The sequence below is a fragment of the Festucalex cinctus genome, chromosome 13 (assembly GCF_051991245.1).
Source record: "Festucalex cinctus isolate MCC-2025b chromosome 13, RoL_Fcin_1.0, whole genome shotgun sequence".
NCBI classification, from domain to species: domain Eukaryota; kingdom Metazoa; phylum Chordata; class Actinopteri; order Syngnathiformes; family Syngnathidae; genus Festucalex; species Festucalex cinctus.
Window position 1 is genome coordinate 2,017,321 of NC_135423.1, and position 25,893 is coordinate 2,043,213.

General features: G+C 39.0%; 1 protein-coding gene across 7 annotated transcripts in view; it reads right to left on the minus strand.

Moving 5' to 3' along the window:
- Window positions 1–25,893, minus strand: part of LOC144033094 (dehydrogenase/reductase SDR family member 13-like) — a 55,537-nt gene that overhangs the window by 7,906 nt on the left and 21,738 nt on the right. The window contains exons 7-9 of one of the 7 annotated variants that reach the window (XR_013287875.1): window positions 19,377–19,434; window positions 18,836–18,940; window positions 6,499–7,121 (exon numbers count right to left, since the gene is read on the minus strand). The gene's annotated coding sequence lies outside the window, so the exon portion shown is untranslated. Of the gene's footprint in view, window positions 1–6,498; window positions 7,304–18,825; window positions 18,941–19,376; window positions 19,435–25,893 lie in introns of those variants that run through there. The other 6 variants (XR_013287870.1, XR_013287872.1, XR_013287869.1 and 3 more) reach the window with 6 other exon arrangements.

A 25,893-nucleotide genomic window follows, 5' to 3' on the forward strand; every position in this document is an offset into this window, starting at 1 on the left:
TAAGAAGGGAGGGTATCGAAAAACAGGTGCCATTAAAGGTTCTTTTAGTTCACTAAAACTCATGAAAAAACTAAAATTAAAAAAAAACCAATATTGTTACAGAAATAAAATAAAAACGAAAACTAACTGAAACTACATTTTATGTTTACAAAACTAACTAAAACTAACTATAATTATAGCAAACAAATTAATTGAATGCATGAGCCTTCGGGGTTGATTTTAAATGTGATTTTTAGTAGATTTATTTTGATATCAACCGGAATAATAACGTTTGAAAGTATGTCACACGGAAGTGACGTCATCTAGCAGCAGCCAATAGAAAAGCACCAAAAGATGATAACGCTCCCATGGTCGCTCCCCCCCCCCAAAAAAAAAAATAACCTAAAGCTAATACTGAAACTAACAAACTAAAACTAAGCATTTTTTAAACAACTAAACTAATAAAAACAGAACCACCCTGAAAACTAATAAAAACTAACTAAAATGAAAAATTGCAAAACTATAATAACCCTACTGCCATATTACAAATAAATCGGTTTATGTACTGTAGCATTTTTCTAAATACGCAAAAGCACAAATCAATTATTTGTACAATTTTTTTTTTTTACACAGTCGGACGGGTTCCATCACACAAGTGCAAAATGCCCAAATTCTATCTGCGCTAGTCAAGCAAAAATAGCAAAGGAAAGAAAATTGCTCTCAAGTGGACAATTCGACTGCATTTTGTGCTAGAGAACTTGGCTGGTCACAAAAACGTTCCAAAGTGTTTCGAAACAGCATCATTTCAAGACTCGTGGCAAGTTTATGACTTGAAAATGTTCCTAATTAAATGGCAGTGAAATAATGAGTAAATTTAAAGCTGCATGGAGGAAAACATGAAGGTGGCTTGGCGAGAAAAGCATGAAAGGGGGCGGGGCCTAATAAGTAAAGGGAGAAAACAGGAGTGTGTGCGTGTGCGTGAGCTCTCTGTTTGTTCTGTCATAGTTCCAGTGCATTGATTTTTACTGCCGAAGGTGAATTTAGTGGCTCCTCGCCATTTTGCGTGCAAAAGAAATTGGGAGTCTCCAGGAAATGCGACCATTATGATCAACCCCTCGCTGATTCCTAATATGCGCCTGCTCTCCTCCCATCACTTTGCCAAAGTGTCTGTAATCATATTATTGTAAATGTTGGCGCAGTTAAAGAGGAAAATGGGCCACGCTTGGCGGGTTATGGGGAATTCTTTCAAAGTTTGTTTGCCCTCTGGGGGATTATTTAGAGGCACCACAAAAATGGGAGACAAAATGGAGGCAAGACGATGATGAGGAACAGGGAGATAATATGGAGGACGGTATTCGAATTAACGTGTCGTGTTTTGATTCACTACAAGCTTCTTGAAAAATGATATAAGACCACTGTAAGCTTGACTACTTTTAAATTAGTGACATTTTAGGCTTTTTTTTTTTTTTTTTTTTAATTGCACTCAATTAAAATTACATTTCAAGTTTTTAAGGCCCAGTCTGTCAGTTTCAGTCTGGAAAAGGCACTTTTTAAAAACAGGATTTAAACAAACAAACTACTTCTCAATTTACAGATTAGGGCTTGTCTTCATTTCTGGTGGTGATTTTGTCCGAAATTTTGATTTTGTCCGATTAGTATGAGTTTTAGTCTACCTATTTATGTATTTATTTATCTCTTTATTCACTTGCCTAATTCTTATTTACTGATGTAAAATGTATTTACTTGAAAAACAACAACTTGTATTGCACTTCAAAATGTTTGCTTTGTTCTTGTTTACTGCAAAACTGATATTTATGTTTATGTACAGCGCTTTGTATACAGCAATGCCTGTCGTTAAAGCGCATTATAAATAAAGTTGAGTTGAGTTGAGTAAGCGGTTGAGAAAATGGATGGATGGATAATTAATTGAATTGATAGTAAAAACAAAATTGGCATATTATTTTCAGTGTCTCCGTTTTCGGCCAAGCATTTCTCATTTTCGGCCAAAAATGTTCATTTTGGTGCATCCCATATATATATATATATATATATGTTGTTTTATTTCCCTTTATATTTATTACTTGTGTTTAATTTTTCAATTATATTTTATATTCGTTTTTATTTTCAGTTTACTTTATGTATTAATTTATTTATAATTTTGGCTGTTTTGGTCCTCCATAGTAGTAAAGTCTTCTTTGTATTGATAATAGTGTGTTGGCATCTGTTCCAAATTGCAACGATGCAATATGTTTTCAGACACAGATGATACTCAAAAAAAAAAAAAAAGTAATTTCAAAATCAATTTTGCGCACATGCAATTTTCTGTAGTCGCAAACAACCTGCAACATATTTGTTTGTCTGTTATGGCGAAGATTGCGGGGAAACCGAGCAACATGGTTCGGCGTCGGTATTTTTTCATCACGTCAACAACATCCACAACGTGGTTCATCCATCATGACCTGACAACCTCTCCCGCCTGCGCGCACTTGAACAGACCCAACAAGTGGCGGCAATTTTCCAGTTTCATTTTTTGGACCACTTGACCATTTGCTATCCTCAGCTGTGGTTGATGAGCTCACATTCATGGGCGACTTCTCGTCTGTGCACATCTGCAAGCTCTGGTCCAATACGTCACATTGTTGTTCACAATGAAGTGCAGGGAGCTATTTTGCTTCACAAATAAACACAAATCGAAAACCACGGAGAGAGAAGAGCAACGAACCACAATCACATCCCGGAATTGCTTCCAATCACATGTTTTAAACCCTCAAAACAAGCTTTTAAATCAGGGCTGTCCAAACTTTTTCATTTGAGGGCCAAAATACAGAAAATCCGAAGGACGCAAGGGCCACATCATGTTATGAAGACAAATTGTGTTTAGTCCTAAAAATTCTATCTCTCTCTCTCTCTATCTATCTATCTATCTCTCTCTCTCTCTCTCTAGCTAGCTAGCTAGCTAGCTAGCTATCCATCTTGTCTTTCCTAATCTCTTCCATCAGATATTATATCAATAATAGTTGGTGGGAAATGAACGAGTTAATGAGATGGCCTCATGCACTGCCTTCGCCCTCTAAATTGGTCTTTGCATTTTTGAAGAAGCTTATGTCTACAAACCCAGTCTAGATCTAGACACGTGCTTCTAGTATGATAGCGATGACCAGAATTTGAATTTAGATTGTTCATTAATAAGATGGAGGATCACATTCGGCCCACTCTGTCACATATTTTCATGCATGCGGCCCCTGAACTAATACGAGTTTGACACCCCTGATTTAAAGGTTTCATTTATTCAAAAATAATTCCTGTGCAAAATGTTCAGATAGCAGTAACGTATACCGATTCTAAATCCGTTTTAACATCAACTTAACATTCATAGTTTGTGCTTAACTCTTTTACTGCCACACATTATCAAAGAAAAACTTTGATATGACAGAGGCTTTGATCACTGACGAAAAGAGATACAACGCTTCCATCTGCTGGCCATAGTTTAGAGCGTTTTAGATTCCACAACCCATTGACCAGTCAGCGCTGCACTTAGACGTTGAACTAAGAAAAGATTAAAACATTTGTTGACGTTATTTTACGTTTACGGCAATATACGTTGTGATTTTACTGATCGTTATTAAACGTTTTTGGCGGTCAAAGTGTTAAATTGCACAATGAAGTAGTTGGTAGCTAATGTAAACATGTCTTGTAACCCCCCCCCCCCAATCCAGCATTCTACCACTTGTGCAAAATTACAACACAAAAAAGCTCATACTAAAAAAAAAAAAAAAAAAAAAAAAAAAAAAAAAAAAAAAAAAAAAAAAAAGCTCAATATTGTGCTTTTGTACTTAACAGCAAAGCATATAAACCACCTCCAATCTCTAATAACAATATTGAGGCACTTACTTGCTAATGCAAGCACGCATTGATCGCTTCACAAGCAAATTCGGTTCCCCTTCATCTGACAATTAGCATAGATTTTAAACATAGAAGGCCAAAACATCCCTCATGAAAATTAAACTGCACTAATAAACTAGCCACTAGAGGGTGCAAGAACTGCACAAATGGAAATCAACCTGAATATTTTAACAGATGTGTTCCTTGTAAATATTGTGAACATGACGACAACGACGATATTGTGGCAGTTTTAATATCACGATATCACAATATTGCCCTTATCGTGACATCCCTAATAATTACTCAGCGTTTCTTTGTTGAATTTGAGCAGCTTCGTGCATTTTGATCTGTCTGAGATGTCCGGCGCCTTTTGGCAAAGTCGGGGTCACTCTGCACAGCAAAGCCCAAAGTGCCCGTCTCAGCTGTGACAATAGCAGCTGAAGCTCTTCCGATGACCGCAAGGCCACAGCCAGAACAACATGATACGTGTTCCTTAATATTCATGGCCTCAAGATAGTCTTCACACCTGTCACTTTCATCAAAAGTTGACCCTTAATATACAAAATAATTCCTTTCGGATGAAATGCACCGTATACATAACATGGTAGCAATATATTTTATAGTATATGTACAGCATATGAATTTTTTTTTTTTTGTCACACTCACAATGTCACTCTCCAATAATGCGGAAGAAATATGCACGCATGCATCCCTGATCCAAGCAAAAGCACATTTAGCGCTCATATACAGGCGTGGTAGTCTCATGTTTATTTATGTATTCCTCGTTGGGGTTATTTCACACTGGAGAAAAAGAAGGCGGTCCTTCTGCCTTCTGTTTTGACAGTTGTGAGTTTGAGCATCGAATGACAAATGTCTTAGTCTGGATAAGAGATAAGATAAACACGACTGGTATTTTCTCACACGTTCCCATCGGCCCTCAAATGAAGACAAAGAGCATTTCATATAATACTGCAGGGATATTAGTAGTTACTTGCATTTGAAAGTGATACGTTTCTTTACAATATTAGCCTAAAGTAATGAGTTACTCAAGTTTTAACTTTTAAGTTACTTTTTTTTTTTTAAATCAGGTATTAATTTATTTCATTGTGATTTTGAGAATTTAAAAAGAAAATGCAAAATTTGAAATGAGGACCTCTAACTATATAGCGTGGGGTATAAATGTGAAATATTTTCACTCTCTGGTGGGAGATCACTGCCTTTGATTCATATTTGTAATCAAAGATGTATTTTTCGGATATTTCAACTGATATTTGGTCCAGTAAATAAATAAATAATCCCAGGCTGTACACCATAAATGAAATTACCAAAATATTCAAATAAATTTACACACAAGGGAAGGATGAGTTTATATTGCCAAATGCCACGTTTCTCTTAACCTTAACAGTAGGGATGGGCGAGTACCGATACCAGGTATCGGTATCGGGCCGATACCAGCCTTTTTTCAAGTACTCGAGTACTCGTGACGCAGACGAGTACAAGCGAGCGATGGCAGAGGGGGAAGACGTTAAGCGAGTCCTCCTTGCCTGTAAGTGGCGCTATAGCTTGCAGCAGTTTTTCACCAAAACTTCACCGGTTTGGAAATACTTCAAAATTGTCAATCTTAAACTAAAACAGCATTTTATTTTGAGCATTAAGACTATTGAAGAGTGACTATGCTGGGTTTTTTTTTTTTTTTTTTTTTTTTGTCAAAATTAAAGGAAATATATTTGTTAAAAAATATCTTTCAGTGATTTTTTTTTTTTGCACTCGTATAACTCAGACCCTTTTTTTTTTTCTAACCCGTTTTAAGTTGTTTTTGTGAACTGTTTTTGCAACCTTTCATGAATACAGTATGAACTTATGTCTTCGCAAATGTCTGCCTGCATTGAGTTCCTTGCCTGCATTGCTGTGTCAGTCAACATTTGTATTTGTATTGACTGATGTCTCTGAGGACAATCATTGCCGGTCCTCCTCCCAGCCCATGTTTTTTTAATCTAAATTATTGTCGTGGCAGAAGAGTACGTGTGCGAGCACACGCGCACACACACACACGCACGCGCGCCAGTGAAATTGGGGAATTCTTCAGTGGTCTGTTGTCGAGGCAACTCGACGTTTTGTTGTCATAAGAAAGTCACAATTGCACACAATAACACTATGGAACAGTCAATGAAAAAAAAAAAAAAAAAAAGAGAGATTTGCAGTACAGGATATATACAGTAGCTATACTGTACTTATCCTATTAACTCATTTTCTCCCAATAACGTATAAATACGTTTTTTTAATGTTCTAAGTGTCCCAAAGGCGTATTTATACGTTTTTGTTTTGTTTGTTTTTTTATGCTAGAGCATACAGAAGGCTTTGATGCAGCCTCTCAACTGCAAAGAAGAGTTGCAGAAATTGTAGTTATTACACAAACGGCCAGCAGGTGGCAGCAGAGCAAAGGAGATCAACCAGGGCCGTCTTAAAAAAAAAAAAAGCTAAATTACTTACAATTTTAAATCGATAGAAGAGATTTAAATTTTTCTTTTGGTAGGTTCGATGCTTTTATAGCAATTGAACACAATATTCTGTGGGCCTTGCAAAATCAGTCAAAATCCAGTAAAACAGCGAACGGGATTGCGAAATGTGAAAATGGCGGCGAGTGAATGAGTTAAAAAAGAAATGTTTGCATTTTGTTTTTTTGTTTTTTTAAATCGTTTTAGATAGGATATCTAAATAAAACAGTGTCTATTTCTGCCCTTTTCTATTTATGGTTAACAGTATACAGTGCAGTTTATGGTGTAAAATAGTACAAAAAAAACAACAAAAAACCTTGGAAAAAGTTTTTTTTAGACTTGTAACGGATTAAAATTATTTACATGAATTCTAATGGGAAAAATGGTTTCGGATTTCGAACAAATGGCTTTTAGAACAACCTTCTGGAACGGATTATGTTGGAAAACTGAGGTTTGACTGTACATCCCGACTCATGTGAAATCAGCGCTGTAACTGACAGCCTGCTCACTTCTGATGAAGCCTGTCATTTTCCTCTGAATCTCACATTCCCAATGAGCCACGGAGCCACATCATTTGAATATGAAAGAGGGTAAAAAATAAATAAAATTAAAAAAATGTCAAAAGTTTTCATGATTGCTTTCATTTAAGTTTTTTTGATTGGTACATTCAGAAATTGCCTTCTGTGGTGATTTGAAGTGTCACATGAGTTTGTCCGTGTCCAAGGTGATGTCGGTGCTCGGTGGATGCAAAATGGCCAAATCAATCTGGAATAGACAGAAACAGACACAGCGAACGCGTGAAAGGGAAAGGAGGCGAATGGGCTCGAATTAACATTTATATGTGAATACATGCCTGCAGCAGAGCGTCCTTTGACATGTTTAGACGTTGACGCGCAAATCACAAGGCGAGGGGGATGTCGCGTGTCCAGGAGGGTGACAGGAAGAGGCTACAACAGTCACACAAATACATTCGCCAACACAACCGCACGCCTGGCGTGACACATGCTCCTTCAAATTATGACTTGTACTTATGAAAACTCAAAATATGTCGATTTGGCTTCTCTGTGATACTGGTGTTTTCCAAATATGACTATAAGTTTGTGCATGTTTATGATTATTTTGACTGTGAGCAAATAAAATAATCCAAAGTATTAATTGGTGAGAGTCAGAGGGTTGGAAAAAAAATACATTTAAAATAAATATATATATATATATATATATATATATATATATATATATATATATATATATATATATATATATATATATATATATCTGCAATTTACCGTATTTTCCGCACTATAAGGCGCACCTAAAAGCCTTCAATTTTTTTCAAACGCTGACCATGCGCCTTATAATGCGGTGCACTTTATATATGGATCAATATTGAGCCGCAACAGGTCTCGCTGTCAAGACGCTATCGGTGACCCGCCATCTTGGATCGCTAGCTACTACTAATACTTGACCTCAGAGAAAATAATCCAACAGCTGTTTATTCATTTTGGGAGTGAATGGAGTTGTCAGAAAGCTGGTTTGTAATCTATTAATAATGTTTGACTGACCTATCTGACTGTTTTGTTGACATTCCCTTTAGCGCAGCACCATCTAATGGATGCATAACGTAACCCCAGCCTCTCATATAGCACCTTATATATGGAAAAAGTTTGAAAATATGTCATTCATTGAAGGTGTGCCTTATAGTGCGGAAAATACGGTACATTTAATCTGACTATCTATCTGGGCTAGTTAAGGAATACCCAAGTCTTCTAAAATGGAATTTTATTCCCCCAAGTACTTTTGTTCATATGACAAAAGTTGTAATGCATTTGATCTGCCCTCATTTCAATTAATTAGCAACAATGGTTGCTTGGGGAGTCCCACAGGGCAAAGGGAAGAAATCATCAGAAAAGTGGGTGGGGGGACATCAATAAACTCTTAGAGACTCATTAGTGGTCTAAATGACTCTCCCGAAGTCCCGACACTTTAACATGTAAGCTGGCAACTACTTGACCTTACCGTGGCACGACCCCCCCGCCCACTAAATGCCATACAAAAAAAAAAAAAAAAAAAAGTCAGGTTGATTTCCATTTGTGCAGTTCTAGCACCCTCTAGTGGCTACTTTGTGGCTAGGGGGTTGTGGTCGCATTTTATGTTGGTATTTTCTTCTTCATAATATAACCATCTTTTCCCCTCAAACTGTCATTTGGAGGAATCCCACCTTATCCACCAGAGCGGGCCAACACTGACAGCTGCAGGCCCTAGCTGTGCTCTTGCTGCCGCTATCGGCAGCGTGGCGGGACACCGACAAACAACAACACAGCAGATGTTTACGACTTTGGGTGAGAGCGTGTGTTCAAAAGCACCACGGTGTGCACATTTCTGAGCGCGCGCATATTTTTGAAAATACGCGGTACGCTCTGTGCGCGTCATCGATGTCTTCTAGCGACACGCCATCTGGATAATTGCTCATTTGTCATCATAAAAACATATGAGGAGATGGGATGTGTTGAAATGGTCCACTTCTTAAATGTTTCACACATTTTTAAAAAAAAAATCTGTTTTTCACATCTGTTTTTAAATGTATTAGGAGCACATAATTGCCATCATGTTTATGAAGCGTGTTTAGTAGGATAGATTATACATCTTCTGTTATGATCACTGACCAGAATTTTTTCCTTGCTGCACCACTTTTTAGTTCCGATACTATTACAGATATGTATTTGTATAGTTTAATTAGCTTATCAAGAACTGTTGTGGATTTTCAAATCAGATAACTTCACGTGAGTATCCTTCCTGTTCCTGTAGACTTTTCTTCTAAGGTTGGGGATTGCCGCCAACCTCACGATACGATACGTATCACGATACAGGGGTCACGATACGTATACATATGTATCCCAATACTTGATCTTCTTGATCTACTTTTTTTCATGTAACACATTCTATTTCGTTTTTTTAAAACAAAATATAGGAACACTGGTACATTAAAGTTAAGTTTATAAGTAAAGAAATGTTGATATTCTTCCTCTGCTTTAATTTTTCTTCGCAAGACACAGCGTCCAATCACTGTCGAGCTATTTTTGCATTAATTGAAGGGAATTAACTTCAAAGACGCTGCTGGATTTTCTTTTTTTAGGTACAATGAAAGCTGCAAAGGCAAACGTTAACTGCCTATTTAAAGTTTAACGAGCAATATCGATTCTGACGCCTGCATATCGATACGTGTATTGTAATGAGGCCCGCAACGATATATTGCCGTATCGATTTTTTGAGCACACTCCTAATATATATATATATATATATATATATATATATATATATATATATGCCCTGTGATTGGTTGGCAACCAGTCCAGGGTGTCCCCCGCCTACTGCCCAGAGCCAGCTGAGATAGGCGCCAGCACCCCCCGCGACCCTTGTGAGGAATAAGCGGTCAAGAAAATGGATGGATGGATATATATATATATATATATATATATATATATATATATATATATATATATATATATATATATATATATATATATATATATATATATATATATATATATATATTCGGGGTGTTAAAAAAAAATCGATTCGGCAATATATCGCGATACTACATCGCGCGATTCTCGAATCGATTCAATAAAAAAAATCGTTTTTTTTTTTGTTTTTTTTTTAAGAGCTCAGAATTGTTCATTCGGTAGTCTTACCGATTCAACGTCTTATCATCATGCCTTTTTTTTTTTTTTTTTTTTTTTTGTGTGTGTGTGTGTGGGTGTGTGAATCGATTTTTAAACTTCCATTTTTAATGGAAAAATATTCAACAAAACGTCTGACTTCGGGTTAGGATTCACACCTTGAGCATGGAAGAATGTTATATGAACGGAACATTAAGCCTTCATATTTTATTTTAATGCTGTTCAAACATGAAACAGATTACAACCTCTATAAGACTGATATTTCAGATAAATAAAATACATTTTCATATAAATCTTACACTCTACAAGCTTACTGATTAGTATTTTATAAATTTGAATGAAAAAAAATCGCAACAATCGACTTATAAATTCGTATCGGGATTAATCGGTATCGAATCGAATCGTGACCTGTGAATCGTGATATGAATCGAATCGTCAGGTACTAGGCAATTCACACCCCTAATATATATATATATATATATATATATATATATATATCTAGACCACTTGACGGCGCCATAGAGTAAATGAAGCACCATGAAGCTTTGCTACACGTGCGAAGCAATTGGCTGCAAAGCTTCACTGCTTCATGAGGCTCTTGGAGATGATCGGCTATGAGGCATAGCCTATGTCTAATAAAAGTACTGTAATATTCCCTACAATATCATTTCATCCAGGGCTTATCATTCCGATAATATGCTCGGCCGTGTCACCTGCGCAGCACCGCCCAGACCTCCACTTGTTCTCAGAACTCTGTGCATTATGTAGATAACACAGGGATGCCGTATATCCTCAGCAGTTCACACAGAGGTCACAATTCAAGGCAGTGACAGTTTCAGCCGACATAGAGGAGGGGCAGAGATGGAAAGGTCGATTGTGCGTGTGTTTTGGAGTGGGATTTTTTTCTATAGATCTTTAAATAGAATGTAAAGGAGAAAAAAAAAAAATCTTATTCTTTGCTATCAATGAGCTGCCATGATATAGTCAGCAGTTCAGTATCAAATTGTAAGGGGTTACGATACAAGCGAGGTTCGTCCATTATTTAAATTGACCCAATATTGAAGGTTGCACATAAGTTTGTTCCACATTAAAGAAGGAGTGGTGCTTTTGCATCACTAAACTCGACTGGGGGGGAAAAAAAAAAATCAAATTAAACATAATTTGTAGGGCTGGGAATCTTTGACTCTCTCACGATTCAATTCGATTGCGATTTTTGGGTCTACGATTCGATTCTCGATTCAAACGATTTTTGATTCAAAATGATTTGATTGACAAATGATTTCTGCTTCAATTTACAGATATGCACAACATTGTCATGATCGATTCCAGTCTGCTTTGCAAGACAAAATGACAAATAGAGACATTAAAGTGTCTTTTAACATTTATTAATTTTGGATTGTAAGTGCCTTTTTTCCACAAAAACAGCATGTGGGCTACAACTGCCGTTTCACCTTTTTCTTCATTTCTAATTTAAATAAAATCGATTTGTGGATATTAAATATCGATTCGATTCGATTCACAAATGAGAATCTCGATCCTTTTATGAATCAATATATTGGCACACCCCTGATAATTTGACAAAATGGAAAAGGAAACGCTTTGTGCAATTATTCTATATTTGTAAATTAGAACAGTGATTCTGTTCATTTTAATTGGTTAATTTTAATTTATTTAAATCAATCTCTGGTGTAATAACCTTATTTATTGATTGATTGATTGAATTTTTATTTTTTGTTATTATTATTATTATTATTAATTAAATCTCTGGTGTAATAACCTTATTTATTGATTGATTAAATTTTTATTTTATTTTAATCTCTGGTGTAATAACCTTATTCATTGATTGATTGATTGATATAATTTTTATTTTATTATTATTATTACTATTATTATTATTAATTCAATCTCTGGTGTAATAACCTTATTGATTGATTGATAGAAATTTTATTTTATTATTATTAATATTATTTTTATTCAATCTCTGGTGTAATAACATTATATATTGATTGATTTAAAATTCCCAGAGGGAGCCATCCCAAAGTGATCAATAAAGTCAAGTCTAATTCGAAGTCTTAACCAGCTGTATAGTTTCTTCTCTCAGCCCCCCTTTATTGTCTGCGTTAACCTTTTATGATGGTAACATGTGCCCGCCCATAATGTTATACTTGTCTGCCCACAACACACGGCCAACAAAACACCAGAGCTAATTGCACAAGCCAAACACAGTTGCCGTACGTGAAGCTGGTGATGCATAACGGTAAATGGGAAGAGGATGTATGTAGGAGTGGAAGAAGGGAGGATAATAACAAAGGAAGTTCTCTGTCAGCTGATGATTTTCGTGTTCATTCACACTTGAGTGCAGTCAACGAACCAAATCATCTGAGTCCAGAGTGCTTCCTGTGAGCTTGCTGGACTCATAAGATCCAAAGTAACGGAAGACACGGGATTCATGATTCCTGACCCAGTGCAAAGATTTTAATCATTAACCTTGACGATTCAGGACCTTTAAAGGGGCTGTCTGCCGGTTTCACTCAGGAAAATGTACTTTTTAAATACAGGATTTAAACAAACAAACTACTTCTCAATTTACAGATATGGGCTTTTCATAACGTGTGGGGGTGATTTTGTCCTAAAGCCTTTTTTCAAGTACTCAAGTACTCGTGAAGCAGACGAGTACAAGCGAGCGATGGCAGAGGGGGAAGACGTTAAGTGAGTCCTCCTTGCCTGTAAGTGGCGCTAGCTAGCTTGCAGCAGTTTTTCCACCAAAACTTCACCGGCTTGGAAATACTTCAAAATTGTGAATCTTAAACTAAAAACAGCATTTTTGTGTTTTATTTTGAGCGTTAAGACTATTGAAGAGTGACTGTGCTGTTTTTTTTTTTTTTTTTTTTTCATCAAAATTAAATGAAATATATTTGTTTAAAAATATCTTTTAGTGATTTTTTTTATTTGTCAAAATGTACTACTGGTATCGGCAGTCGGTATTGGTGAGTACTGAGGGTCTGTGTATCGGTATCGGTCTGAGAAAAAGTGGTGTGGAACATCCCTATTCTGAACCAATGGCAGGAGAGCTTTTTCAAGTTAAGGGAAAAAAAAAACTAGGGAAGGGCGAGTACCGATACCAGGTATCGGTATCGGGCCGATACCAGCCTTTTTTTCCCAAGTACTCGAGTACTTGTGACACAGATGAGTACAAGCAACCGATGGCAGAGGGGGAAGACGTTAAGTGAGTCCTCCTTGCCTGTAAGTGGCGCTAGCTTGCAGCAGTTTTTCACCAATTTTTTTTTTTGTCAAAATTAAAGGAAATACATCCATCCATCCATCCATTTTCTTGACCGCTTATTCCTCACAAGGGCCGCGGGGGCTGCTGGCGCCTATCTCAGCTGGCTCTGGGCAGTAGGCGGGGGACACCCTGGACTGGTTGCCAACCAATCGCAGGGCACAAAGAGACGAACAACAATCCACACTCACAAGCACACCTCGGGACAATTCGGAGCGCCCAATGAACCTGCCATGCATGTCTTTGGAATGTGGGAGGAGACCGGAGTACCCGGAGAAGACCCATGCGGGCACGGGGAGAACATGCAAACTCCACCCAGGAAGGTCCGAGCCTGGACTTGAACCGGAGACCTCAGAACTGGGAAGCGGACGTGCTAACCACTCGACTACCGTGGCGCCTAAAGGAAATATATTTGTTTAAAAATATCTTTTAGTGATTTTTTTTTTTCATTTGTCAAAATGTACTACTGGTATCGGCAGTTGGTATCGGTGAGTACTGAGGGTCTGAGTATCGGTATCGGTCTGAAAAAAAAAAAGTGGTATCGAACATCCCTAATAAAGATATTTTTGGGCAAATTTCTACATTGAGCAGCTTTAACTCATGCTTACTGTAATATTTTGTATCTATGTGTAGTGTATATAAAAAAAAAATAATAAATAAAAGCACCATAAAACTCTGCAGAGTGCAGAGTTCACAGTGAATGCAGAGGAAGATTACAAGCGACTCTAATCTCAAGCCTTTTTGTTCCCCTGCCTTTGTCATTTACAAGACTCGTCTTCCTCCATCCACTTCTTCTCAGTGGGCGCATTTTAATTTATGCTCAGTATAGGAACCATTCAATACAGCACGAGCGTCTGCAGTGCAGCAGATAGCCGTTAATGAGAAGAGAAGCTCACCACCCCTGTCCCTCCCCGTGCCTTATCTTTTTTTTTTTTTTTTACCCCCCTTCACCCACTATTATCTGGGTGCAGTCTATAATCGTGCAGTTACCTTACTAGGTCTGATAGCGTCTCAATAGGCAACCGGCGCTGATGAGCTTTCTGTACTGCCTGCAATCGCACAATGTCACTATCAGGAGAACAGACCTCGAGTGAGATGAAGAGTGCAAAGGGCGAGGAGAGAGGTTGCAGTCGCACAAGCAGCCAAACATCCTGCGAATTTACATTCGGGGGGGAAAAAAAAAAAAAAAAAAAAAACTCATTCAAAAACATCACATTCACATGCATGATTTTCTCTCTCTCTCTTTCTCACGTGGCCCCTTTACAGTCATTTAACACTGTACGCTAGGGATGTAACGATATCCAAACATCGCGATACGATATTGTCACGATACGATAATTATCACGATATTGTGGGGGCGTTGGCGATATTTAAAAAAGATGACAATATTGTAAAAAAAAAAGAGAGCTGATACTAAAAATATTGTATTTTTGTACATAACAGCAATGCATATAAACACCTACAATCTCTAATAACAATATTGAGGCACTTACTTGCTAATGCAAGCACACATTGATGGCTTCACAAGCAAATTCGGTTCCACTTCATCTGACGATTAGCATAGATTTTGAACATAGGAGGCCAAAACATCCCTCATGAAAATTAAATTGCACCAATAAACTAGCCACTAGAGGGTGCTAGAACGGCACAAATGGAAATCAACCTGACTTTTTGAACAGATGTGTTCCTTTTTAAATATTGTGACCATGACGACGACGATATTGTGGCAGTTTTAATATCACAATATCACAATATTGCCCTGATCGTGACATCCCGACTGTACGTACCCACAATTCATCTGTGTTCCACCAAGATTTTAAGCCCAGCACACATCCAAACAAGCTCAGCCTAAACGTGTCTGCCTTCGTGTTCTTGTTTTTGTTCCATGGTGGGGCCAATAGTTCGCTAAAGCAGCAACAACTGGCATTCCCACATTTTTTAAACTTCCGCCACTGTCATTGAAAGTGGGCTTTGCACAAACTGTTTCCATGCAAACAAAACAGCAGTTTAGATTCCAAGAAGTCGGGAGCATAATTCATGCAAAAGGCTCTTGGTGCGCTGGAATAAGGTTTTTGACATGTTGTCATTTTGAAGATGGGGAAGATGGTCATGCAACTGTTAGATTAACGACATAACACCATTGTGAGGCCGGATATGCCACTACACTACCAAATGACTTATCTTGGATTGAAAGGGGGAAAAAAAAAATGAAAATTGAGGACATAAGACTTGTTAGGTTAGAAGTATAAGTCACGGCCTTCTCTCGGTGGCTTTATTAATGCGGACCCTCTCGAGACCTCTATTAAACTGTGCAAAGCAGGCACTTTTCTTTTATGTTAACATCATCATTTATGTTAACGCCACCGTGTTAAGCACACAGGGAGCCTGCCGAGAGGACTTCAGAGGGTTCATGGGGCTTCATGCTCTGCTTGGGCAGAATATTTATATATAGAATTTTAAGACTTGGGAAAATTAAATTTCAGACCTGGGATGAAAATATGTTGTTGTATTTTTTGTTTGTTTTTTTTATGGGGCATTTACGGCCTAAAATTTAAGTTTCTGAATTTTAGACTTTTTTTTTTTTTTTTTTAAGGCTGAATGTTGCAAAAACCGCTAAGACTGCCCGTCATCGGTTAATAGCTTTTATGAGTTTGAAACCTATTAAACCACTTTTTTTTTTTTTTTTTTTTGGTATTGTAGCTGATGGGAACAATGGAGACTAGGGGTGTGAATTGCCTAGTACCTGACGATTTGATTCGTATCACGATTCATAGGTCACGATTCGATTCGATACCGATTAATCCCAATACGAATTTATAAGTCCATTGTTGTGATTTTTTTAAATTTAAATTTAGAAAATACTAATCAGTAAGATTTGTATGAAAATGTATTATTTATTTATCTGAAACAGGTTGTAATCTGTTTCATGTTTGAACAGAATTAAAATAAAATATTAAGGCTTAGTGTTCCATTAATATAAAATTTTTCCATGCTTAAGACGTTTTGGTAAATATTTTTCCATCAAAAACGGATGTTTAAAAATCGATTCGGCCGCCTATTGAATCGATTCGAGAATTGTGCGATGTAATATCGCGATATATTGCCGAATCTATTTTTTTTAACACCTCTAATGGAGACTCAGTCTGGATTCAGTCGACAATATGATTTGTTCACATATTACAACCAGCATCTTTTACCAACGTATGACCCCCAATTTAGGAAATGCATTTTTTTTTTTCTTTTGGCATGAAATTGATCAAGAATTGATCTGGGATAGGATGTGAAGGTGGGGTATGGATGATAGCAGACAATAAAGGGGAGCTACACAGAAGTAATGCCTTTTCATTTCAGGCCCGCCTATCAGTTTCCCTCTGTTGTAAATCCTCGGCTTTGGGTGATTTGATTTGGTGTGCCTGCAGTGCGTTCGAGAGAGAGAGAAGCGGATGGAGGAGGCACAATCAGACTCAACCCAAACACAAATGCAGCTTGGTATTATCAGCTATTGCTCTCAACACACCAGCCCTTTCTAAATTATATTTTTTTTGGGGGGGGAGGGGTGTCGGTAGCTGTGCCCCCTTCCCTTACTAACCGCCTGCATGAGATAAATCAGCAAATAAAAAAAGTTACATTAACCCTACAATGACCTTTCTCACATCATACACTGCAGCATTTTGCTTCATTGAAAAGCTGTCATTCTCCGATATCCTAAGCACCGCCTGGGGAACATTTACCAGATAATTAATATATTAAATGCATGAAAAATAGTTACACAGGGGCCCCTTTTTGTCAGCTCTTCCACCACCGCATGTACGAAAGAGGAATACGGCCTGTGAACCATCAATACACAAGCATCCCACTTCAATGGGCCATCATAAAAACTGATCATAATTTTATGGCTTCATTCATGGGCCGCATTGTAAAAGAAGGCAATATTTCCTCGTAATTCACTGGAGCTCGCCATGTCCTTTTTTTTTTTATGATTTGGCGGGTTTTAAGCCACCACCTCAATTATAGCCGTGCTTCTGACCCCCAGCATGAAGGACGAGCAGGGGTCAGTGATGAGTAGTGGCATGACAAAATGATAGCGAGGGCCTGGAACGGGCCACGCGTGCGCGCACACATTCGCACACGCACGCACATATGCAGCTGCATCATACTGCATGCAGAGTCACACCATCCCCCATCTCGAGACACCATTGTGCTTATATCCCTCATTAAGGATTCTGATGGTTTTGTTGAAGATTGAAGTGCAAATTCAAATTCAAACTAGAACTGCTCCAAATAAAGCAAAGGCTTAAATAGCCATCCCCCCCCCCCCCCCCCAAAAGAAAATGAAGGTTAAGTTTTGACTTTTACATGAGTTGTTTTTCTGTTAAGAATGTTTTCACTCTACATATAACCCACAGCAAAAGGCTTTTTGTCCGGTAGAATATTTTTTTTTATGATAATTCCGATCTAGTAATAGGGTATACATTGAAATCCACTGCTGCCTTTTCAAAAATAACAATGTAGGATATCACTAAATATATATATTATCCAATTGATTCTTTCCATTTAAAGGGGAACGATGCAAGATTCCGAGTTTTTGCACATTTGCGACCCCTCTGGCGAAACGTGGAATGGACCCCAGCGCGACGTCGCACACGGCCAGGAGCGTTCGCGGCGACTTTTCGGGCACGATTTTGTTGAAATAAAAAAGAAAACGAAAAACGGGAAACGAGCCGAAAGGAGTACACAGTAAATACACAATAAATAAATAAATGAATACGTTAATGACTAATTACCGGTTTGGTGGTTTTGTTAAGTTTTTCAAAGTAGTAGTATTCTTATTTGCATTTACCCACCTCGTTTTGTATTTTCATTGAGGAACACATTTGCTTTTGTATATACAGTTTTGTTGCACTGCCAAAGCCTTAACATTGTTGATTTTCAGCATCATTGAACATTTTGCATCCGTGTACTCACATTTACTTATGTATTCAAATTAATCCCAATGTATTTAAAGCAGGGCAAATGAATTTAGATCTCCCATTTAGACTTGGACCGATAAAATGGCCGACACCACCCTAATCCTTTTGCCTCTGTTCCAAGGAGCCACAATCATATGCTACAAATTCAAGAGGAGGGAAAGGGGGCAGAGGAAGATGTAGCCAAGCTGGCAAGCCACCATTGTGACTGCACAATATGGAGTACAAGTGATCCCAGTAGAGCTCACGCTAAGCAAGCTTAATCCCGTTGACGAAGAATGGACATATGGAGCCATGCCAGCCAGATTTGGATGTACAGAGCAGGCCGCAGAATTTTGGCAGAGGCAATCCTGCTTTTTTGTACAAAATGAAGTTGCCAGTGGCAGTATTGAGAGATCGGTTTACCACCCAACTTGGTCTCCGCGACAAGTCCTGGAAGTGCTTAAATGTAAGGATTTTAGGTTATTTAAAGATCTCCTGAAATGAGCTTTGCAGCAATGACACCAACCATCCTCGAGTACTGTATCAAAAGAAATGTTCACAAAATTGTACCTTGTTGTAGAGTTGCAGTCTCCACGAGGAAGGTCTACTGTTAGCCTAGCATCAAACGAGCGGATTTTGGTGGGCGTGGCCAAGTCTCAGTCTTCACGTCTGCACCTGAAGGAATATTAGTTTCAATAGTTGGTACCGATCCCTGGATGAGTGAAAGATCTTCTGCTAATCCACGTTTGTATTGTCCCAAATTCCTGAAGCAGTCGTCAGTAAAATGTTTGCCACAAACTGTCAGGGCTGATAACCCTCCTCACGATGCACATTTTCCGGGTGCAGCTACTGGGATTGACACCCCCGTACCGGTCGAACCATAAGTCCTACAGGGAAAATGAACACATCCCCGGCAACGGGCCGACCTCGGCTTTCCAACGGCGTCGGTGCCGGCCCTCCACGACCCTCTGGGCCGGAGATACAGGGCCGCGGAATCGGCCACCCGTTGACATCCCCCGTACCGGTCCGACTATATCATATATATATATATATATATATATATATATATATATATATATATATATATATCCATATCCCATCTCTTTCTTGCCTAATGTCATCTGGATCAGCCACAGTTCCACATTTCCTCGTACAGGATAAGCAATATACTGTAAAAAAAAAAAATATATGTGAGTAGGTACAGTCCAAAAATAAACAACAAAAATAACAGGCTGCCACATCCTTTCCACAGCTGTATTTACTGTTTACACTGTTATTTCCTTTTTCTTTCTCAAGTCCTTCATATTTGTGAACCGTCTCTCACCTTATCAACTGTCGTCCATATCCGTCTCCCCACTTTTTTCCATCTCCACCTCGTCGTTACCCTTTTGGCTCTCCATCTAGCTCTCACTGTAGAGACCCCCCCGCACCCCCACCATCCCCCATTCTGTGATTACCTTCCTGCACAGCCGTCACTCTGAATTACTTTCAATGAGCTCCTTTATAGCAGCTCCAACTCATCACTGTGCACAGGATTGGGGGGGGGGGGACACGCTCTGCATTTCGATCAGCTCTGAGCCTCCACTTTGCTATTAACCCCTTTCACACAAAACTCCACCATTACCCAGCATCCCCACAAACCCTTCATATATACATACACGCACACCCCAAGTCAAGCCCACTCTTTCGTCTTCAGGATACTGTAATACGATGACACACGTGTGACCTCCTGAGCGACCCTCCCGCGCGATCCAAAGGGAAAAAGGTTGACTAATCTCTACCAGGGACAGATTTAGATTTTATTCTAAATTCAGTTTAATAAGAAATCAAAAGTATTAAATGACTAACGTATTTTTTTTTTATCTGATATGAAAGTCAAAACAAGTCATTAGGGGCTTTCACACCGCAGGAACCAATGACGGAACTTCCCGATGTACCCTGGGAGCTTGTCCAAAGTTTGCGTTCACACACAAAACTGCTTCTGGGTTTTTTGGGGGGGCCGGAACGGTGCTACCTAAGCTCCCATGACAACAATAAATTGGAGCATGTTGGGGATACATGGATACAACAGAGTATTTTTGTCAAGAGGGGGTTGAATTCATGCTACTGTGAGTGAGGTCAACTGGAAAAACACAAACAAGATCGCAAAATGGTGTGGCAGATGCTAACTGTCCATCAGCAACAATTATTATTGTCAGCAACAATGAAGTTCGCTTGTCAAAAGAAATACTTTTGGACAAAACTGAGTGACTGGATCGAGTGTGGCATCCATTAGGGGGATGGTGAAGGTACAGAGGCAGGACACAGTTTTGATGATAATTGAATGACAGCTGAATGGCCACAACGTGAGAAACCATGTTGACTTGACAGCTTTTGAGACGTCAAAAGATTAGTCTTATGTGTAATTGTGTGAAATGAAAATGATTTTTACTGAAGCATCTCAACTACAGAAAATACTCCATGTAGAAGCTTGAGGTTTGTGCAAGAAGATTGTAGTGTTATTACTGAATCGCCACACTACTTCTATTTCTTACAGTAATCAACAGTACACTGGGCCGTTTTACAGAAGAAACAAAGACGTCATCAATTTAATCATTGTCATCAAATTCAACAGGGTGCCTCAGCTTTTCCGTCCTTTCCCAGTGTTATAAATTTGTTTGAGAGAATCAGTAAATAGCTTCAGTTTGTTATAACAGATTTAGAATCAGGATACATTTATTTAATTGATTGATTAAAATCAACTCAAATCATAATCGTCCTGAATGACTGAATGACAAAGGCTCGGCCCACCCACTGCTGAAACTGTGGTTGGTGTCAGGAAGGGCATCCGACCAGAACATCCTTGTTTAGTTTTAAAAATGAAATCAAGTAAATAGACAAAATTGGTAAATAAATAAATAAATAAGCAACTTGCTTAGATTAGCGTGTTGTGTTGTGGCTTGGTTACAGCCGTCCAAATGTGCTCTTAACTTGTAAAAAAACAAACAAAACAAAACAAAAAAAACGGGTCAGCTGCAAAAGAAAATAAAAAAACGTCTGCTTGTCTAGCGCTATAAAAGTCATAACTTTGGCGTTAATGGCTTCATGTTTGTTGTTGCTGCCTTGCTGGTTTCTTTAACTTAGCACCGTTAGCCTAGCAACATTCAAGTTCGCTCAAAACGCTTTCTCACCTCTGCTCCGCTTTCTCTCCTCTGTGCTTGCCAAAAGTCGCCTGGATGCTAATTGTCATTCCGCCTTTAGATTTGTTGCTGCTGGCTTGTTAGCTTAGCGCCGTTAGCCTAGCAACATTAGCTGCTGCCTTCTGTGCCTCCTTCAAGTTCGTTTCTAAATATACTAAAATATACATATTGGGACGATCAAAAATGACGTCATATTTTCCCATATCGGCCGATATTGTATCTGTCCGATAAATATCGTGCATCCCTAGTGCTAAACGCATGAACGTCTGCGCGCGCGTGCGTGTGTAGGAGGAGGGCAGATGGCTGTCGGAATCGGAAAGTCCCAATGCAAGCAGCTGTGAGCAGATGTCAGTGTGAGTGAGGGACTCGGGAGGAAGAAAGAAATGTGCCTGGGCCAAACCTCTAATTTACGCATGAGTGGCATTGCACCGCCGATATTTACATTTAAATTGATGTTTCAGATACTTAATTAAAGACGAGGACCGGGCTCTTCTGTTTGGGGGCAGCCTCTTCCTCATCATCATCCTCCTCCTCGGCAGAGTGCACAGGCTGCTCACTGGAAGCCAAGCCACCGTACTTCCTGAGTCCTGTCGTCAATATTTCGCTGGAAGCCAGTTCGTAACAATGCAGGTTTTTTTTGTATTTATGGACATTTTTCTTTGGTTATTTTTGAATGCACAATGCCCCCTGGTGGTGTGGGAACGCAAGAATGCTACACCTGATGCTGTAGAACAGGGGGGGGTCCAAACATTTGAGGACCACATACAGAAAATGAGAAAGACGCAAGGGCCACATAACGTTATGAAGAGAAATTGTGTTTAGTCCTAAAAATTGAACAAATAATTTATTTGTGCTTTTGCATATTTAGAAAATTGCTACAGTATATAAACCAATTTATTTGTAATATGGCAGTAGGGTTATTATAGTTTGGGAATTTTTCATTTGTGCTATACAATGTTAACTGCTTGTACAAGCACGAGAGGCCGTTTAATAAAATGAAGCACCGCTGAAAAGTAGGTCCTCCTTAAAACCTGGCCCACTTGGTCGATACAGAATTCTGTGGCCCACCTCAGATGTTGTCCCAGTCTGTCAATGCAGAATCCGTACAGCAGTGTCAGATTTGGTCATTGTCACCTAGCCTAACCTCTTCAAGAAGGAGAGGAGGCAGGAGAGAGAAAATATTTCGTAAAACAGGTCTGTAATTTAACTAAAGGCAAGAGTATAGACCCCTTCATGGCCTACCGTCTACGTCACGATGACGTCACGGTGTTTACCGGAGGCAAAAACAACTTGCCGCTGGAGGCAACGGAAGTGAAGCTAGAAGTAAACAACGCTGGTTGTCTGTCGAAAATGTCGTCGTGTTGGTTGCCAGAACCGTAAAAGCACCAACAAAAACTTGAAATTCTATCGTATCCCAGCCTCTGCCAGTCAGAGTAATCGCAGACGGTTTTGATTAAACACGATTAGGCGAAAGGACTGTCTGAGCCGATCATCAACAATGCTCGTGTTAGCAGCGCACACTTCATATCAGGTAAGATTTAACGATCAGCTTCAGCCTGGTCAATGATATGGGCTACAATTAGTTGTGATTGAAATGACTTAAGTTAGTCATTATTTGTGGGATTCTTTTTACGTGTAAGTCCATGTTTACATGCTAACATGCGCGAATGCTAACCGCTAAGCTAACCAAACGTTAGCTATATGTTTCAGTTTTGTCGAGGCGAAAGCCCCCACAATGGTTCCGATAACTTGTTGTCAAATTCGTCCCATCAGTCAGCGTTAACTTTTTCAAGTAACATTCACGGTCGTGGGGAGTCAGTTTACTCACAAATTACTGTTTTCCGCGTCCATTCCGACGTGAAGTTTTCTGTGAAAATATGCTGACCGGTGTTAGAACCACTCGCCAACTGAGGTGTTTTTGCCTCCAGCTAAGCCCCGCCCTTTAAATTGCAGTGGCACTCCACTCTTGATGACCATACTCCCAGCATTCTCAGCTGCCCTCAAAGGGGCCATCATACAACCCTACTGGCCAGTTCCTCTCCGTCACTTGCTTCCAAGTCTTGTAATAGATTTTAAAAGAGGGTTATAAAAATCCCCTGCTAATTATGTTAAGGACCTAATTAGGGACTAATGAAAAAAAAGTTTTTTTTAATTGGATTTTCTTTCTAAATTTTCTGATAACCAAGGGAATGCTGAGATGTTTGAAGAAATAAGTGCAATGAGCCAGCTGGAGGATGCTAATTCAGAAAAACAGTTTAACCCTTTCATCAGTCTTGACTCCATTAACAGGGTGCTTGGCAAAGTGCAATTACCACCCAAATCGTTTATTTAGGATGTGTTTATCTGGAGTGGGGGGGTCTGCATCATTTAGTGCATTATAAACTCGATAGTTGCTCCATTAACAATTACAGTCGCTGGGTGGTATTACTTGCTGGATGTTCACCTAATGATATCAGTTTCTGTCGTGGAATTAGAAGGCAGTGACCTATTTTATTTTTTTCCCAGCTTGTGCTACTTGTTCCTTGCTGTTTCCCCCAATGAGGCAGTTGCAACAAAGGAATGGGAATAGGGGGAAAAAATGAGCAGTTTAATCACAAAGTAGGCATCAGAGACATCACAGAAAGTGATAACTGATCAAAACTGACCTTGATAATCAAGGCAGATCCATGACATCATTTCATAAAATTTGTATTTACAATCTATATATTTATATTTAATAATTAATATTTTTTTAACTTCCTGTTTCATTTAATCACTTTTTTTTATGTAAAGAAAAAGTGAGAATCTCTTTGCTTTCACTCGTTTACCTCATAATGCAACACAAATACTCCAAAACTGCCGACCTCCATTGTAATAATAAATCAAATTAAATTAAATTATGAGCACATAAAAGCATCCTTAAATATCACAGCTTTAAAACCTGACGATCGGCCACTAAAATACAGGTCAATCAATTACATTTTGGTTACTTTTGGTCCCTCCTACACCTGCAAGTCTTCAAAATTGTTGTATATGCTATGCGCATATTTTTTTTACAGGTCCGCACAGATTGGGCCTTAATTTTTTTGCCCTTCTCCCACCTTCCTCACGTTTTCTTTTTTTGTTTGTTTTTATATAACACAGTGCTTGGCCAATACATCTGATTCTGATTCTCTTAACTCATTCACTCGCAGCCATTTTCACATGATCACATGATCTCCTTTGCTCTGCTGCCACCTGCTGGCCATTTGTGTAATAACTACCATTTCTGCAACCGTTCTTTGCAGTTGAGAGGCTGCATCAAAGCATTCTGTATGCTCTAGTATAAAACAAAAACAAAAGAACGTATAAATACGTCTTTGGGACACAAAACATTTAAAAAAAAAACATGACATTGACTGTAGACATTATTAAGCCTATGAAAAAGGCGTTGTGCTCCGTGTTGACGTTTGTTCGATTAACTTGGAGGTTTGCTCGTGCCCGAGAAGTCGCGCACGCTCCTGGCCGTGTGCACGTCGTTTCGCCAGAGCAAATGTGCAAAAACTCTGAACCTTGCATCGTGCCTCTTTAACATTTTTATGCAATAACAAAGGCAATTTACAGCGACACCCATGTGAGTGAAAGCCCAAACTTAAAGGAAGGCTGCAATGAATCAGCACAGTGAAGGCTCAGATGGAATGCCAATGAACCTTTGAGTTGGGAGGTTCAGAAATTCAGACAGCTCCACGATGAGCGGCGACAACATACATGCCTCACATCGGCCCATCTGTTATTACCACTTCATTCTCCCGGGTTGATGCGCTGTCAGGCTTAAAAGAAGGGAAAATAAGTGGCAGAGAAAAGGGGAGTTGCCAACCGAGACCTGTGTTCCTTCACATTTGCGAGATCCAATTCAGTAAAGGGTGACATCGGCGATAAGGCGGAGCAGCCAAATAGCAGCTCTCTCAGTTGACGAAAGCTGGACACTATGTTTAACATTGATCACTGGGTTGGCTTTGATTTTCAATTCGGAGTCCAAATAGGCAAGCAAACGTGGATATTGCAAGTGGTACGTGTTTCTCATTCAGTTAGTAGCTCTTTTACTTTTTTTTGGGTCCAAAAAGAAAGAGAAAAAAAGAGAGGAAGAAAGAAACGAAAAAGTAAATTTGTCTATATGTTTCATAATGACAGCAACGCAACGTGGTCAACCAATGGAGGAAGAAGCGGACCGTGGAGGTTGGGTGTGCTGTTGGTGGAGTGGGGAACCAACCCAGAGGGCAAAAGAGGAAAAATCAATACAACAAGCACATTTTCCTTGGCAAGGAAAAGAAAGGGGAATGTATTGCAGGGGAATGATGATTTATGTCAGTGGTGGAGGGGCTGTCAGGCTGAGTTGGGGACGAAGGTGTCCTCCAATAATGATTAATGCCCCCACCCCCCTTCAAGCCAGCCAACACTCTTTCAGTATATCCCCATATTCCATCCCATCTC